At 34.6% G+C, this 17,276-nt stretch overlaps 3 long non-coding RNA genes across 5 annotated transcripts in view; 1 reads left to right on the top strand and 2 right to left on the bottom strand.

Moving 5' to 3' along the window:
- LOC141386143 (uncharacterized) overlaps positions 1–17,276 on the bottom strand; it is a 248,468-nt gene that overhangs the window by 193,816 nt on the left and 37,376 nt on the right. For all 3 annotated transcript variants that reach the window (XR_015476834.1, XR_015476833.1, XR_015476835.1), the window contains exon 2: positions 9,055–9,091. This is a non-coding gene — a long non-coding RNA (uncharacterized LOC141386143). The remainder of the gene's footprint in view (positions 1–9,054; positions 9,092–17,276) is intronic.
- si:dkey-164n2.1 lies at positions 2,754–4,968 on the top strand. Its single transcript, XR_015517040.2, has 6 exons — positions 2,754–2,845; positions 3,015–3,059; positions 3,289–3,424; positions 3,601–3,692; positions 3,950–4,656; positions 4,927–4,968. It is a non-coding gene; the product is annotated as a si:dkey-164n2.1 (long non-coding RNA).
- On the bottom strand, positions 13,343–17,265 carry LOC147846973 (uncharacterized). The gene is made up of 6 exons (XR_015476831.1): positions 17,118–17,265; positions 16,957–17,024; positions 16,711–16,783; positions 16,576–16,635; positions 15,828–15,938; positions 13,343–13,859 (listed from the first exon to the last, which is right to left on the bottom strand). It is a non-coding gene; the product is annotated as an uncharacterized LOC147846973 (long non-coding RNA).

The following is a 17,276-nucleotide window of genomic DNA, read 5'->3' as shown; positions in this document are numbered from 1 at the left end:
ATCAAAGTGAATGGGGAGCATTGATGCTGACGCCCCAAGTAAATGGGCGTGACTCTTTCAAAGTTAGATTTACAAACATATTCACTACTGATTGTGTTTCATACATGACATCTGCATTATTTCTATACTCATAACAGGTACATATTGAGCAAAGGAAGAATGTAAAATGTATAGCTATTAAATTACAAAGTCCAGACAGTCTATAACAAGCGAAACACAACACAATGGCGGAAGCGTTAACTCGCACTCTTTCTATCTCTCTGTAACACTAAATTGTTAGACCGCCTGTTCCCATTTAAATTACACCAGAGCTACCGCATTTTATTCGAAAATTTATTTCCGTGTTGCAAGAAATCTGGTCGGGTCCTGCAGCTCCTGCAGAACAGCTGTGGCGATGCAGACCTCTGACGCATTCACCGTTATGATATTCTTTAAAACGACAGGAGGGCGTTCAAAAAAAAAAAAAACAACCATAAAATTTGACAGATAAACAGAGAAGTAGGAAGTTTTTTAGAACTTCGTCATAACATTAATATTACTATATATATATATATATATATATATATATATATATATATATACAGCATTAGAAAACTGGCAATGTCATTTAATCTGGAACAGGAAAAAGAATACATACAGTAGCGCCAAATGAAGCCATGGAAATACCTGAAATCCTTTCCTGTGCCACTCAGTGCTTGGATGAAAATGATCGAGCTTATTATTGATTGCTCTATTCAAGACTGAAAACTGGAGGCTGGTGGTGGTTTATCTCATCATTCTGTGAAATTTAGCTGATTGACAAGTATTTATCATAGACCTATTGGTGTCAACTATACAATGACAGATTGATTTAAAAGAGCTCTTTTTTACACCATGAGAACACAGTAACCATGATTGCTTCAATTCCTGTCTTTTCTCAGAGATCCTACATTATTAATGTTTTGCTTTTATAAAGATAATGTCAGTGCTGTAAGGTAACAAATTGCAAATACTCAAATAACTGTATTTGAATAGTATTTCTCAAGAATTGCACTTTAATAAGTAATTTTAAAAATGGGTACTTTTATTTACTTTAAAAATTACATTTTAGCAATATAGGTACACTTAGTTAAATTATTTATTTCTTAAGCATGTTTGGCATGCTGTCCCAGGAGAGAGCCCTGAGCTCAAGGGATCCTCGAGAGGGGAGATGTCTCAAAAATTCCCCAGCGAAAGTGGCTAAGGTAAACAACTTTGAGAAGGAAGGAAGCTAGAAAAAAGTGCCCGTTTTGCTTAGCCTGTTATGTATGATGCATATGTTTGAACAGTGGGAGGAAACCGGAGAACCCAGGGGAAACCCACGTGGACATGAGGAGAACATAGAAACTCCTTACAGAAACACCCACCAGTCTGGTGAGGAGCAGAGTGGGCTGTGTTCTTGCTGTGGGGCCAACAGTGCTAACCACTGGGCCGCCGTGCCACACGATCTGTGAGAAAAAAAGGAGGAGAAGGGGAGGAAGGGGGGTTTCTTCCAGATGAAAAAAAATGTGGAATGAAAACTGTGGTTATTTACAGTAACTTAGCAATCATATGATTGAGGGATCATGATTAGTCAATGCGGGAATGGCTGTGGTAAATCATAAGCATGTGATCCTCTCGAAATTAGTTTATATAAAGTTCCCACTGCAGTCACTACTTTTTAATGTTTAATTGCTTTTTGTCTACAGTGATTAGCTACAGTATGTTGAATAATCAATCCCATGATTCCATTCCAATCAAATCGCATAAAGAAAAAAAACAAGCGTTCAGACTCAGATAATAAATAAAACTGAAATAATTTTGATTTCTTGTGCGGACCAGTACCAACTGATCCACTGGTACTGGTTGAGAACCAGTGAACTACATGACACTCGTAGCTTGTTAGTCAGGGTTCAAAGCACATCACCTACACTGTTATCCCTAAAGTTGTATTAATTCAAAATACTTAGGATCAATAAACATAAATTCCAACTTTTTTGCTCAGTTACTTAATTTGTTTAGTTTGTTGTACGATTTGTATGATATTTTTGATTCTACTGGATTGTTTAAATTGAATGTACTTAACAGAGCTTATTTTAGTCTGTCGTCAAAGGAGTGATGTGCAAGGGGAAATGTGATTGGCTCTTTGTCTTTGGGCTGACGTCACTGGTGAACAGCGTGAGCGCGCATTTTGTAATGGCTGCTGATCACTGTGAGTACGATTTCATACTTTTGTCTCAAACAATCCACATTGTTTTCCATTAATAAACAAAGTATGTAACCGTTAGCAAGAAAACCACATGTAAGATTAAACTGTGTCTAACGTTAGGATGTTATTGTTCTGGTCAATCGCAACCGCCATTGCCACATTTATATACAGCTCTAAGACGTAAAAAGTGCAAAGACGTGCGTAATGGGATCGTAATATCGATCATATATTATGTAAAAAAAAAAAGTTAATGTAAGTTTTGCCTGTGTTAGCGTGTTCATTTATGCCACGTTATAACCGTTTGCGGCCGCCGCATTTCACCTATATAACTAACGTTACAGTTCCTGTACGTGAAAACATGCTTTATGAGGTCGTCACATATAAAGTTTAATGCTGTATTCGATGAGGCATCCGCGTTATCTGTTGTGTAAAATGATTATTTTTTGCAGTGGTGGTTATGTATCGTCAGATGTTTAGCATAACATTAACCTGAGCTGTTTTTAACGTTTTGTTTTTTTGTAAGTAAAGTATTAACAGACTAGAATACATTGAGATTTGCCCCTTTCTTCGGAAATACGAATTCATGTTAGTTGGCAGTTTTCTAAAGATATGGAACCTCGTGCTCCTCAGTCTTAGCAAGTAAATATTCAGATAAATAGAATGACAAGCTACATAAATAATTAATTGTAGCTTTATATAGTTCTTTTGGTTAACAATAGCTGTCTGTGGGAAATTTGGAGATAACAGATCAAAATATGTAAATGTGTTTTGTCAGCTAGTAATCTAATGTATATTTTTGTGACTGTAGATTCCAGAAAGGTCAAAGCAAGGCCAACCAGGATGAGATGAAAATGTAAGTATTGCTCATTTGCTTGTGACAAAATATGGTACTTATTAAAACATTGCAGATTAAAACATGGGAGCTATGCAAGACGCCAGCCATTTCCATGCATATATCATGAATGTATTTGTAATGAAATGAGTACAGTATTGATACACATGATAACATGCTAGTTTGACAGTTGTTTAATTTTGACATTTCTCTGATGTTAATGATTTTTTTGTGTGTTTTACTACTACAGGTGTATCAAGAATTCAACCATATAGTTAGTAAGAATTATATTGGTCTCTTGATCATCACTGCCCACAGCTGATTCAGATCTTCTGGTCACAGAGAGGTCTCACTGGACAGATTTCTATCTTCTACAAGCTGTCAAAGTTTGTGTATGCCATTGTTTGTACATGCCATTGATATAAATTGATGCCATTGTGTGCTGAATTTTGAAATTGATATAATTACTTTAGAAACCCTCAGTAACAAAGACTAAATTATGATACATGAAAATGCCCTCTCTCATGTTGACAAATGATATAATGTTGTTTCTCTGCAACAGCTCAGGCCTCTGACCTTACTGACATGCGATGTGTTGTCATTTGAGTGCTTCCAGTAGTTCTGATGACCCAACAGTTCTTCAAAGCATGTTTTGTAAGTATCATTAATAAAATCTTTAGTAATTTAATTATATCAAATCTTTTTATGCCGTATGCAATGACTTGTATACAAAAAAAATAATGTAATATTTTGTAGTATTTTCATATATCATTATATACTAGATATATTTGGGTATACAGTTAACAAATTATGCTTGCATACAACTAAAAAACATTAAATACAATTCATATATATTAAAATCAAATGTACACCTCTAAGATATATTTATGTTATCTATTTATTGTTGTCAGGCTTCAGATGATGGAGACTCAAATCAACATGTGCCCGTTGGAATTCTTAACCGAGAAAATTACGATGTGGCTCTGCAACCCGTCCTTCCACCTCCACCCATCCTCTGTGGGAATCATCTTGGAGGGAAATGTTGTAATGGACAATATAGACAATATACCCCAGGCCATGTGTCTTTTTGGATCAACCTATGCACAGCACCTAGGCTACACAAAATGCAAGGACAATACCCTTCTTTTTATTCAACAAGTTTGGGTAAGAAGACGCTGAAGGGTAAGATTCTGGCTTGTCATGTAAACTGGTACAAAAAAGGCATGTTCCTTCAGGCTTGCTGTCCTAACTGTGAGTTAAAAAAAACTTAAAACTATGCCTTAGTGTTTGGCAAGTGTAAATATTCCATAATGTTACAATGTAATAATATCTTGTGGTTGTTTATTATTTGGATATGTTTGTAAAAATGTATTTAAATATTTTAAACAAGTGTTTTAATAAGATTTATAACAATAAATATTGACAATCTGTTATACAAGGCATTTTCTTGTTTTGTCACTTGTTTCGGAGTGATATTTCTAAATGATTTATATCAAGTGTAAAGTAAATTATTATTCTTTGTCCTTGTTTGTAATTAGGGGTATTTTCATTAAATCATTTATAGTGAATAGCTAAGTTTAAAATTATTTCTGTCATAACATTCAGGTCAAGATTTTATGTTTCAAGTTTAGGTTGATTGAACTTAAAAAAATTATGGAAACTCGCTGCCCTAAAAAAGCTAATTTCGTCTTGTTGAAAAAACAAAACTTTTTAGGTTTATTGTACCAAAGATTTCAATAGTGTTGTACTAAAAACCTTTATTTCAGTCAACTAAATATTTAATTAAATGCATTTGAAAACTTAAATACAATAAACTTAAAAAGTTTTGTTTTTTCAACAAGACGAAATTAGCTTTTTTAGGGCAGCGAGTTTCCATAATTTTTTTAAGTTCAATCAACCTGTCCGGGCTTACAGTATAAGTGTTAACATATCTTCACAGCTACATTTGGCCCCTTAGGTTAGAATTCACTCCACTTGTAAATGTATGAACCAGCTTTCAGATGGTTTTTATAGACGTATATAGTAATTTAATGTGTCCTCATGTTAAATTAATGTCACATTTTAAATTTATAGTCCATGAATGGCAAATTATTTAACTGGCACTTAGAAACACCTTATTAAAAATTGCACTCTTTTGAGCTACATTTTTTATTTGCAGGGTATATGGTGGAACCACTTATACAGCATAATATTCACTACTCTTGAGTACTTTTAGATGGGCTACTTAGAGCAGTATTTTGTAGTTAGATCAGATACATTTACTCGCACTTTTTGGCAAGTAATGGTACTTTTACTTGAGTATGATTTGTTTTGTATATTCTTTCCACCACTGGTTATTATTTATCATATTGTAGTGCACATGCTGATGGAGAGTGTGTCTCCTCTAATAATTGCATGCATTTGTACACAGAACTTCTCATTCAAAATGTCCACTTAATCATTGTGTAAAATAACAAATTACAAATACTCAAAATACTGTAATTAATAGTTTTTATTTTTGTAAACATGTACTTTTACTTTCCCTTGAGTACATTTTTAGTGCAGTATTGATACATTTAGTCCACTACTTTCCTTCAACCTGCAGTCACTACTTTATCTTTTCCTGTCTATGTGGATTAGAAAAATCAGTCCTGTGATTCCTGTCCATTCAAATCGTGAAGAAGATTTCTATTCTCTCAGTGTAAAGTATTTTCTAAGTGTAAAGCAGTTAATTTTCTCTTCACAAAATGTATGTAGTGTTTGCAGCAAACATGCCTGCCTGTGTTAAAAATACAGTGATATGTCTGTGTAAGATGAGGATGCCTACACAGGAGCAACACTAGGAGAAGGCTGAGTGACTGATTGTGTAGAATAACTGAATATGTAAAGCACTGATTATATATGTTAAATACTTGTATGAAGCTATATGTGTCAGAAGTTGGAATGAGTAACATATTATCAAGTTATTATCCTATCATAACAATGTATGTAAACACTTAATCCTTTTGCATAAGTTGCATCTATACTTTGCTGACATAGACCTGTAACATCTCTGCTGACATGAGCTAGTGGGCTGAGAGCCAAGAATAGCAGGACCCCTTAGACTAGAAAACTTATTCAAAAATGGTCAAGAGTTAAAAAGAGACTTAGGGGTGTGTCAAATAATCCTGTATAAAAATTGTACCAAACACACTGAAAGTTTAGAAGGTGTCCAGGAGAGACTTCAGAATGCTATGAGGTCTGCTCTGCTCTTTCTCGGCTTTATTATGGAGAATAAAGTCTATTTTCTGATATTCAAAACCTCCGGTCTGATAATTTCTAATTGATAAGAAGTCAAAATTTACAACAATCGCACATAGAACATAAATCGTATCATAATGAACTACCTCAAGACATGGACAATTTCTTGGATTAATTGCAGCAAACTGTTTGGAAGCATTAAACGTTTCCAAGAAGATGTCCAAAATCTTTACATGCAATGATCGAGAGACTGTTCAGATGCATGCCACTGATGAGAAAATGACGAATGTTTACTGTATGATGACTGAAATGGTCTTAAACACCCAGCAGGCACAAGACGTCAACATGATGTCAGATTGATGTTGTACCCCAATGTTGTAGGACCGTTGCATTTTGTTTGGACATGAAAATCAGGTTGACGTCAGAACCCAACATCAGGCTGACGTCAATGTCCAACGTCCAACCTAAAATCAACCAAATACCAATGTCTAATGATGTTACAGCTTGACATTGTGTGGACGTTGCCACTATGATGTCTATTAGATGTTTGATTTTGGTTGTCAAACCTGACGAATAAATACCAGCATTTGACATCAATATGATGTTGGTTTAAGATGTTGGCTCAACATTTTATTTTGGTCACTTTCCAACACAACCTAAAATTAACCAAATAGCAACGTCATTTAACGTCATTATTGGACATCAAAATGACATCGTCTTTAGACGCTGGGTAGACATTAAATTTTGGTTACCTGACATCACAACCTAAATCTAACCTAATATTAACGTCTTATGATGTCGTTTGCCTGCTGGGCAATAACTAAATGCACTACAGAATGTTACGTTTACACACATTCACAAATTACATGTAAATGCATCAGCTTTTTACAGCGTAATACTCACTACTCACTACTCTTGAGTACTTTTAAAGGGTCTACTTTTTAGTCATATTTACAGCAGATACTTTTACTCTACTTGCACAACACGTTTAGGCAAGTAATGGTAACTTAAGTATGATTTTTCAGTACTCTTTCCACCACTGCACCTAATTCACAAGACATGCCCAAAAAAGTTGTACTGGTGTATACAGTAAGTTAAAAAATGTAAATAAGGCTGCTAGTATGCCTAAATGCACCCATAATTAGTCATTGAAAACATTTATTTTAGTTTCCCTAACTAGTACACAATACATATTCTAGTTAATGTTAACAACATAAGAAAAAAATGTATAAAATACAAAATATCCATTCATTCATTTTCCTTTGGCTCATTCCCTTATTTATCAGGGATCGCCAGAGCCGAATGAACCACCAATGAACTATTGCGGCATATGTTTTACACAGTGGATGCCCTTCCAGCTACAACCCTGTACTGGAAAACATTCATTCATTCACACGTACTCATACACTTTGGCCAATTTGACTCCCGATTGACTTAGCACCCGGAGGAAAACCCTTGGCCCAGCCGGGACTCAAACCAACAACCTTCTTTCTGTGAGGCAACAGTGTTAACCACTTAGCCACCATGCCATCCAATACAACATATCTTCTGGGCTTAAAATCAATAATGCATACCCATGTTTTCATACAATCCATTTTAAGGTCTGACACTTACTGTATGATACAGTTTAACATTCAAAAGTCTAACGTTACTGTTCATGTTATGGTGCGCCGTGTAATTACTTCAGTGCCGAGTAAAACTAACAAACAACATGTACTTAATGTAATTACTTTGAGCAGCTGCATGTAATTATACATAGTTACTGATATGGCTATTGAATTCATTATAATAATATGTGCAAAATGGACACTGTAACGTAAAGTGATAACATAATTCATCCCACTCTAGAAAATACACAGTTTTTATTAAACGGTTAATTTCTTGTATATCTAGAACGATTGTAATATTAAGATAACGGTAATTAGGGACCAATTTGAATCAATTTGAGTCATTTGGTTGCCTAAGATTTGTTAAAAATTATACAAATGCTTCTACACAACAGACTTGGGTTTATGTAAAGCATTTAGATTTAATAATGAGCTAGTTTTCTCTAAAAACACACAAATATTGCAGTCGTGAAGCTGAAAGGCAACATGTACTATGTTGCACCTTTGCATATGGTACGTGTTTGCTCTTTTTTAACATCCCGGTCTGTAAATTGCTGTGGTCTCTCATGCTGCGCTGAACAAAAGAGTTCCTATTAGTTGGAATTAGTCCTATGGCATTTCCAAATCTCACAATTTAACGCAAGAAAGGATATTAATGTCCATTATAGCGGATCTGATTATACTAAATAATTATCTTAATTGGAGGTCACACCCCACCTCGCAGCAGACCACCATGATGGGAAGAAACTGTTCTGTTCAAAACACTGGGAATTAATGAAGGAATGTTTTGCTTCTTTTCCAGAGGTTAAGGGCAGCAGCTGCAGGTTTTTGTCTGGGTACAAGAGCGAGAGGGGAGATTCCCTGTGCAAACCTGATCTACTTAGTCTACAGAAAAAGGGCTGAATGTTATGTGAAGCATCTTCAAAAGAGCTGTCTTAAAAGAGTTTGCTCAGATCAACGATGCTCTGATGATCCAAGCAAAAGTGCCATTATGAATAACCATATTCATATTTTAAATGTGAATATTTAAAAGTCAATGCAAGTGCTGACGCGCAAGTTTAATGCATGCATTTACCTGAGAATAACTTGTGCTTTACCTGACCTGAATACTCTGAACACGTCTGCGTGTGCAGCATATCCAATACATTAAAGGGGTAGTGTGAAATGAAATTTCAGAATGATTTACTCACCCTTATGTCTTCAAAAACCGGCGAGGACATCTTTCTCCTGTTTTAAAACAAAATATTTTAACAGTTAGATTCGATGGTTTTGTGTGTTTTTTTTTTTTTAAGAAAAAATATATATTTAAACTTATATACTTTAAAAAAAATCTTTTTTGTGTGTTTGTTTTTCACAGAAGTAAATTTGATTATATGTGAAATGTGAAAATATATTATATAATATATAGTATATATTATTATTTAATTACTACTACTACCACCACCACCACTACTACTACTACTACTACTATTATTATTATTATTATTATTATTATTATTATTATTATTATTATTCATTCATTCACTCTTTTCAGCTTAGTCGCTTTATTAATCTGGGGTCACCACAGCTGCAACCCATCACTGAGAAACATCCATTTCATTCACTTCACATTCATTCATACACTTTCATTCATACACATACACTATGGCCAATTTAGCCTACTCAATTCACACACAGTATACCGCATGTCTTTGGACTTGTGAGGGAAAGCAGAGCTCCCAGAGGAAACCCACGCCAACACGGGAAAAACATGCAAACTCCACACAAAAATGCCAACTGACCCAGCCGAGCATCAAAACACCGAACTTCTTGCTGTGAGGCGACAGCGCTACCTACTGTGCCACCAAGCCACCCCCTATTTCAGATTATAAAATAAAAAGCTTACAACAGCATACAAAAAAAACTTAACTAGGAGTATGTTTGCATGTCATCGTGTACTAAAATTTATATTTTTTTCATTTGTCCTTCAAATTTCACATGGATCTGTAAAAAATGACTAAAAACTTGTGCATGTGCAAAGTATGTACACAGGGAAACTAAAAAAAAATGGCACACTGCCACTTTTGCTCTCAAAGAAAATTTTTTTTTTAATCTTCTCTTCATCAGGTCACACAAGGAATGCACACATAGTCCTGGCATTTATTTATTTATTTTTTTTGGTTGTCAGCTACTCAAGCATGCCTAGAAATTAATCATGTATTACGATGATATTACAGTTTTCACATTTTACAAAAACTAGACAAAAAATTTCCAGCCCCCCAAATCGTTGTTTCTGTGCAAATGAATGGCCTTAAAACTAATAAAAAAGCTTTGCGTTTTCAGTTGAAAAGTGTCAGAAGTGGTCCTATAGAAACATACAGTGCATCCAGAAAATATTAATAGCGCTTCACTTTTTCCCTTTTTTTATATGTTACAGCCTTATTCCAAAATGGATTAAATTCATTTTTTTTCCTCAAAATTCTACACACAATACATCATAATGATAATCTGGAAAAAAAAATTGCATGTTTATAAAATATTATGCAAATATATTAAGAATATAAAAAACCTGAAAATTACATGTACATTAGTATTCACAGCCTTTGCTGTAAAGCTCTAAATTGGGCTCAGGTACATTCTGTTTCCACTGATCATTCTTGAGATGGTTTAGCAGCTTCATTGGCGTTCACCTGTGGTGAATTCAGTTGATTGGACATGATTTGAAAAGGCATACACGTGTCTATATAAGGTCCCAGGGTTGACAGTTCATGTCAAAGCACAAACCAAGCATGAAGACAAAGGAATTGTCTGTAAACCTCTGAGACAGGATTGTTTTGAGGCACAAGGCTGGGGAAGGTTACAGAAAAATTTCTGTTGCTCTGAAAGTTCCAATGAGCACAGTGGCCTTCCTTATCTATAAGTGGAAGATGTTTGTAATCACCAAGACTCTTCCTGGAGCTGGCCTGCCATCTAAGCTGAGTGACCGAGAAGGTCCTTAGTCAGGGAGGTAATCAATAACCCGATGGTCACTCTGTCTAAGCTCCAGCGTTCTTCTGTGGAGAGAGGAGAACCTTACAGAAGGACAACCATGTGTGCAGCAATCCACCAATCAGGCCTGTATGGTAGAGTGGTCAGACAGAAGCCACTCCCTGCCTTGAATTTGCCAAAAGACACTGAAGGACTCTCAGACTTTAAGAAACTAAATTCTCTGGTCTGATGAGACTAAAATTTAACTCTTTGGAGTGAATGCCAGGCGTTACATTTGGAGAAAACCAGGCACCGCTCATCACGAGGCTAATACCAACCCTACAGTGAAGCATGGTGGTGTCAGCATCATGCTGTGGGGATGTTTTTCAGCAGCAGGAACTGGAAGACAAGTCAGGATAGAGGGACAGATGAATACAGCAATGTACAGAGACATCCTGAATGAAAACCTGCATCAGAGTGCTCTTGACAGCAGACTGGGGTGAGGGTTCATCTTCCAGCAGGGCAATGACCCAAAGCACATCACCAAAATATCAACAGAGTGGCTTCACAACAACTCGGTGAATGTCCTTGAGTGGCCCAGCCAGAGCCCAGACCTAAATCCTATTGAACATCTCTGGAGAGATCTGAAAACGGCTGTACACCATCGCTTCCCATCCAACCTGATACTACAAAGAGGAATGAGCAAAAATTCCCAAAGACAGGTGTGCCAAGCTTGTGGCATCATATTCAAAAAGAATTGAGGCTGTAATTGCTGCCAAAGGTGCATCAACATTATTAGTATTGAGAAATGACTGTGAATACGTATGTACATGTGACTTTTCAGATTTTTTTTATTATTAATACATTTTCAGCAATTTCAAAAATCTTTTTTTCACATTGTCATTATTGGCTGTTGTGTGTAGAATTTTTAGAAAATAAATGAGTTTAATTGATTTTGAAATAAGGCTGTAAAATAAAGAATGTGGAAAAAGTGAAGCGCTATGAATACTAGTCGGGTGTACAGTGTGCTTGCAAATTATTCAGTTCAAATATGGATGCGATCAAAAATATACATCTACATACAAACAACAGCCACATTGGGGAAAAAAAAGAAAATCTGATAGCATTTTGAACCATAATTTTAGAGGGCAGTTTCCTTACACAACCCTTAAAAATGGATCACAGCTTGACACTGGAGAAAGCATGTTTTGACTGCTAACATGGCCAACTGGTAAACATTTTAACAAGAGATTACCTTTGAGAATTACAGAATTGTGTTCTGTAAAACTGCAACAAAAAAAGAAAATAAGTCACTGTTTCTGAAAATTGCTGCTCTAAAATAGTTATTTCATAACAGCATTTTATTCTCTATTGAGATTCCAGAAACATGCTGAGCTGGTTCTGAAACTTTAAATTGCATGGCAGAGGAAGAGCCTGTCACGTCCTCATTGTCATATTTGCACAAAACAGCATATCTCCTTAATTGCATGTCTCCGCTTTTCTTTCTCTTTCTCTCTCTCTCTCTTAATGCTTCCACCAGCTCTCTGTCTCCCTCTTCCTTTTCTTCCGTCTTCATCTTTTCACTCACTGTATAATCCTTGTCTGTAGCGCACACACATTGTGCATATCTTATACAAACTCTATCCCTGCTGAAGTCCATAGGGGCTAATAGCTCTTTCTGATAGTTCTGTGTTCTGTAAGTGTACACCGTCCTACCATAAATCTTGTTCTTTTATTCACACATTTGTTATACTATCAACATTAGCTACAGTAAACAGTCCAATTTATGTTCGCATGTAGAAGTTTCATATGTCAAAGTAACACTGATGTCTCATTTTATTGATTTCAGTTGGACGCTGGAGTTGGAAATGACGTCACGCTCTCTGAGTGAATGAATTCATGCAGCACAACAGTCGGAAAGCCAACGGTTTACCAATAATCAATGCTTTAAGGCAAATCTAATAAAAAAAAAAACTGTCCCTCTTAAGCTGATCTAATGAGTTAAAAAGTCAATTTTCTAAATAACATGGCAAGGGAAGAATTAGTTGTTAGCAATACCAATAAAATTGTCATTTAAAAAATACTGCGCATAAAAAAGCTAGGTTTTTGTCAACAGATGCACAGATAGTGGGTTTATAGCACTGTGTGCACGGCTAGGTTTAATGAGGCACAGACAAACAGAAGTGCTAATAAACAGTATATTGCTACACTGTAAAAAATAACGGGTGAAATATACGGTAAAATACCGGCAGCTGTGGTTGCCAGAAGTTCACCGTAAAATATAAGGTTGCAACGTGCAATGCTTTACAGAATACTTTTTGATGATCTGTAAATTTTACAGTTGAAAACTGCTGTATGTTTACAGTAAATTTCTGTTAAATAAAACAAATGTATTGTAAACATGTTTACAGTAAATTACTTTAAAAATAGCAGTCGTAAGTGTAAATTCCTTTACAGTAAACTACTGTGTATAATAAATATACTGTAAAACTAACTACATTCTATTTCCGTAATAAACATAAAACAACTGTATTAAATATAATAGTATTTTATTGTAAAGTTCAGTTTTACAGAAAATTACCGGCAGCTGTGGTTGCCAGAACTTTACCGTAAAAAACACGGTAAAACACAAAAGACATTACAGTTGTTTGCCACAGATTTTACAACAATCAATCAGGTTTTTGAATTGCAAAATGAACTAGTAAATACAGTCTATAGCAACTGAAGGCACAAACTATAATTATTAGATTTTAATGAAACTACATACAGGGACTGTGTTAAAACAGTTTGAGCTGATCCAATAACTTGACCAGTGTACTCACAAAGGCGTGTTGATGTTGGAAATAAAATGTGTCCATATATAAAAGTAAGGATAATCAATGAAGACATATACTGTACATCCATCAGGGCTGCTTGCTCTGGTTGAACAATAGTATTGAGCCCACACTTGACGGAAGACACAGGACTGTGTATGTTCCAAACTTGAAATGTAGTACTGCTTGAAGTCTTGCATGTAGTCACTATTTCAATATGGACTGGCATGATCTCTCTGCAGAAAACAGACACAAAGACAAGTTAGTTCAAGAGAAATATGCTTGAACTGAAATAAACTCAGTCTTCTTTTCTTTAATTGATTACCAATGAACTGCACACAAGCAACACCATAGAATTTTGTAGGCCACTTTAATAATAAATACAATAATTAATAATCAATATTAGGGCAAAAGATTGAAATAGACACATCTCAGCACTGAGCTATCATAAGTATTTGCTTCACTCTGTCAGCTTGGAGCCTAAATTCAACAATTCACACAATTTGTACTAAATCATCAGATAGGAGTCATCAGATACAATCCTAGTCATTCTTACAAAAAAATACACTAAAGTTTTCTAGGTTGAGTAATTGCTATAACTATAATAAAATAATTGTTTTTAAAAATATATATTTGTAGAAAAACTAGTTTAAATATAAAGTTGATAAAATATTTACATTGTGTGCCATTTTTGCTTTAAACTGCAATTAAAGATCTGTGTTGACAGTACATTTTTCAAAAGAGTATACAAACATCATTGTCTGCTATAAAGAGTCTTTTACTTTATCTTTTATCCCAAACCATTATTTTTAGTGTGTGGTCATAATTAAAGGGACAGTTGAACAAACAATGAAAATTTTGTCAATAATTACTCACCTTCATGTTGTTCTAAAACCTTAAGACTTCTGTCCATGTTCAGAACACAAATTATTATTATTTTTATTTAATCTAAGAGCTCTTTCTGATCCTCCCACAGATAGCAATGCTCCTTGTGTGAAGCAATGATAATACTTTTGGGAAACATTTTCAACAACACTTCTGATGTATAACATGGTACACTGGGAGCATTATCCAGTGTATATCATAACACCAGTTACATCATCATAACATTTTTATTTAACTACTGATTACATGTACTTATTAAGGGAGGATAAGAAAGTTCTTGGACTAAATATAAAATATATTTTAGTGTGTTTAAAAGATGAACAAAGGTCTTTCGTTTTTAGAACTACATGAACATAATAACAGAATTTTCTTTTTTAGATGAACCATTCCTTTAATGCATTATGCTAATATATTATTATAATCACAGTGTTGCAGGTATTGTTAATGCTGTTCTGTTGTCAACTATTGTTGTTTATTGATATAAAATTTGATGGTAAACACTATAATCTAAAGTTGTAAAATGATGTTAATAGACAAAAAAATCGATTAACTCGAGGAAATCATGTGGCAAAGTAAAAGTATTTATTAATATACTTTTTAGGGCGACATGGTAGCGCAGTGGGTAGCACGATCGCCTCACTGCAAGAAAGTCGCTGGTTTGAGTCCCGGCTGGGTCAGTTGGCATTTCTGTGTGGAGTTTGCATGTTCTCCCTACGTTCGCATGGGTTTCCTCCGGGTGCTCCGGTTTCCCCCACAGTCCAAACACATGCGGTATAGGTGAATTGGGTAAGCTAAATTGTCCGTAGTGTATGAGTGTGTATGGGTGTTTCCCAGTGACGGGTTGCAGCTGGAAGGGCATCCGCTGCGTAAAACATATGCTGGATAAGTTGGCGGTTCATTCCGCTGTGGCGACCCACAATAAAGGGATTAATATAGGGACTAAGTTAAAAAGAAAATGAATGAATAAATATACTTTTTACGCTTTGATTAATTCACATTTTAAAACATGAATTAAATAAATAGTTTTACAATTGTCTATTTATTTGTCCATTTAAATGGTAATTTATGTAAATTTTTATGCTTCAATTATTAAATTGATAATTTGCTTCTTCATTTTATTTCTGACCAGCACTCCTGCTCCTCTATATAAATACACCTACTGTAGCTAAAACATAAATGCACCATTTATTTAATTTGTGTATTTATACTGTGTATCTTTTTTTAATTACAAAAATGAAATGATGAAATAACAATTTTTATCACCCACGACTGCTTGAGTCTACCTAGCATTTGTTACACCATACTATAACACTGCTTACCATCAATTATCCTTAAGACTGGCGTCTGACTGGGTCCAGACTTGACTGAAGAGAGGTCTCTTACACACAGGATACAATGTTCAGAAAACCGGAACTTTTAGAAGGTCCTCTCTGTGAACAGGGGAAAAGAAACAAAAAAGGAACAATTCTAACATTAATAGTTATTAAATAAATATAACTAATTTTAGCATTTACACAATAGCTACAGTAAATATTGCTGCAGTTTCGAAATATTGAGCAGTTTGTGTTATTTCCAACTCAAAAGAATAATAATAATAATGTAAACAATGTACATAAATATAATACAATTTAGCTGAGATTTTCTTTACTCTTTTTTTTTTTTTAAACACAAACTTTACTAAGATGACAATGTGATGAATGTGTGGTAATATTGTTCTGTAAATGTGCAAGACAACTTTAGCAATATAATTTTTTATTATTTTTTAAAAGCTAGCATAAAATTAAGTTAAATATAAACTAAAATAAAATTACACTTCAGTTGAGATCAAGCATAAAAATCTGTTTTGAGATTGTAAATTAGGACAATCCACTGCTATACAAGGAAAGATTGGAAACACGTTTGGGTTGTAATAAAATACTCTTTTAATGAAAGGTAATTTTAGTTCTACAATTTTGTGATACCAACAGAGTAAGGTTAGTTGAGCAACTGACCAAACAGTAGCATGTATGATCTGACAAATTGATGCATGGCAGTTAATTTAAAAGCTTATAATTTATATGTACTCACTGAAGCTTAGAGCCTGGCCACACCCCGTTTCTGCAAAGTTGGAAGCACCGAATTGCTCATCTGTGTAAGGTAAAGCAAGAGTTAAATAGGTAATTAGTACTTTTAAATTGATGTTTAATAATCAACAAAACTTACCCAAATTTATACTTGAAAGGTCTCTTATCCAAATAGAGACTTGTCAGGAAAAGAGAGTCCTTGTGTTCAAACTCTGGCAGACATAAGAAAATATATTGTCCTAAATAAGACAAAAATGTTTCAAGCATATCTTTCACTCTTTTAAAAGCAGTATGCACACTACATGTACTAAATAAATGGCTACATTTAGGGAAAAACAACAGCTGTGCTTCACAAGCCGCTCAACAAGTTCAACACAACACATACCGTTATTGCAGCAACCAAAGTTGCAATCCTGATCTCTTTCCATTGTTTCCTGATGAACTTTAGTGTTGCTGTTCAATAAAGTGGATACAACAAAAATGTCTCATTAAAAGTGAAATTTTTAAAAAAATAAACATTATTAAAAAAAAAGTATTAATTAACACTTTTTGTCCAGAAATGTGTTTCCTTGAAGTCATCATCTAGTGAAGGTTGAATGCAGTGCCTGAAATGTGTTAGAAGATAAAAGCTTTAATTTTACACAATATGCAATATTTAGCTTATAGAATGTGTTTACACATGCTGTTTTGTGTAAAAATAATTAC

Source organism: Danio rerio, chromosome 1, assembly GCF_052040795.2.
Source record: "Danio rerio strain M-AB ecotype USA chromosome 1, GRCz13ab, whole genome shotgun sequence".
NCBI lineage: Eukaryota > Metazoa > Chordata > Actinopteri > Cypriniformes > Danionidae > Danio > Danio rerio.
The sequence above is the reverse complement of the archived record's forward strand: the minus strand, read 5'-3'. Positions and strand labels throughout refer to the sequence as shown.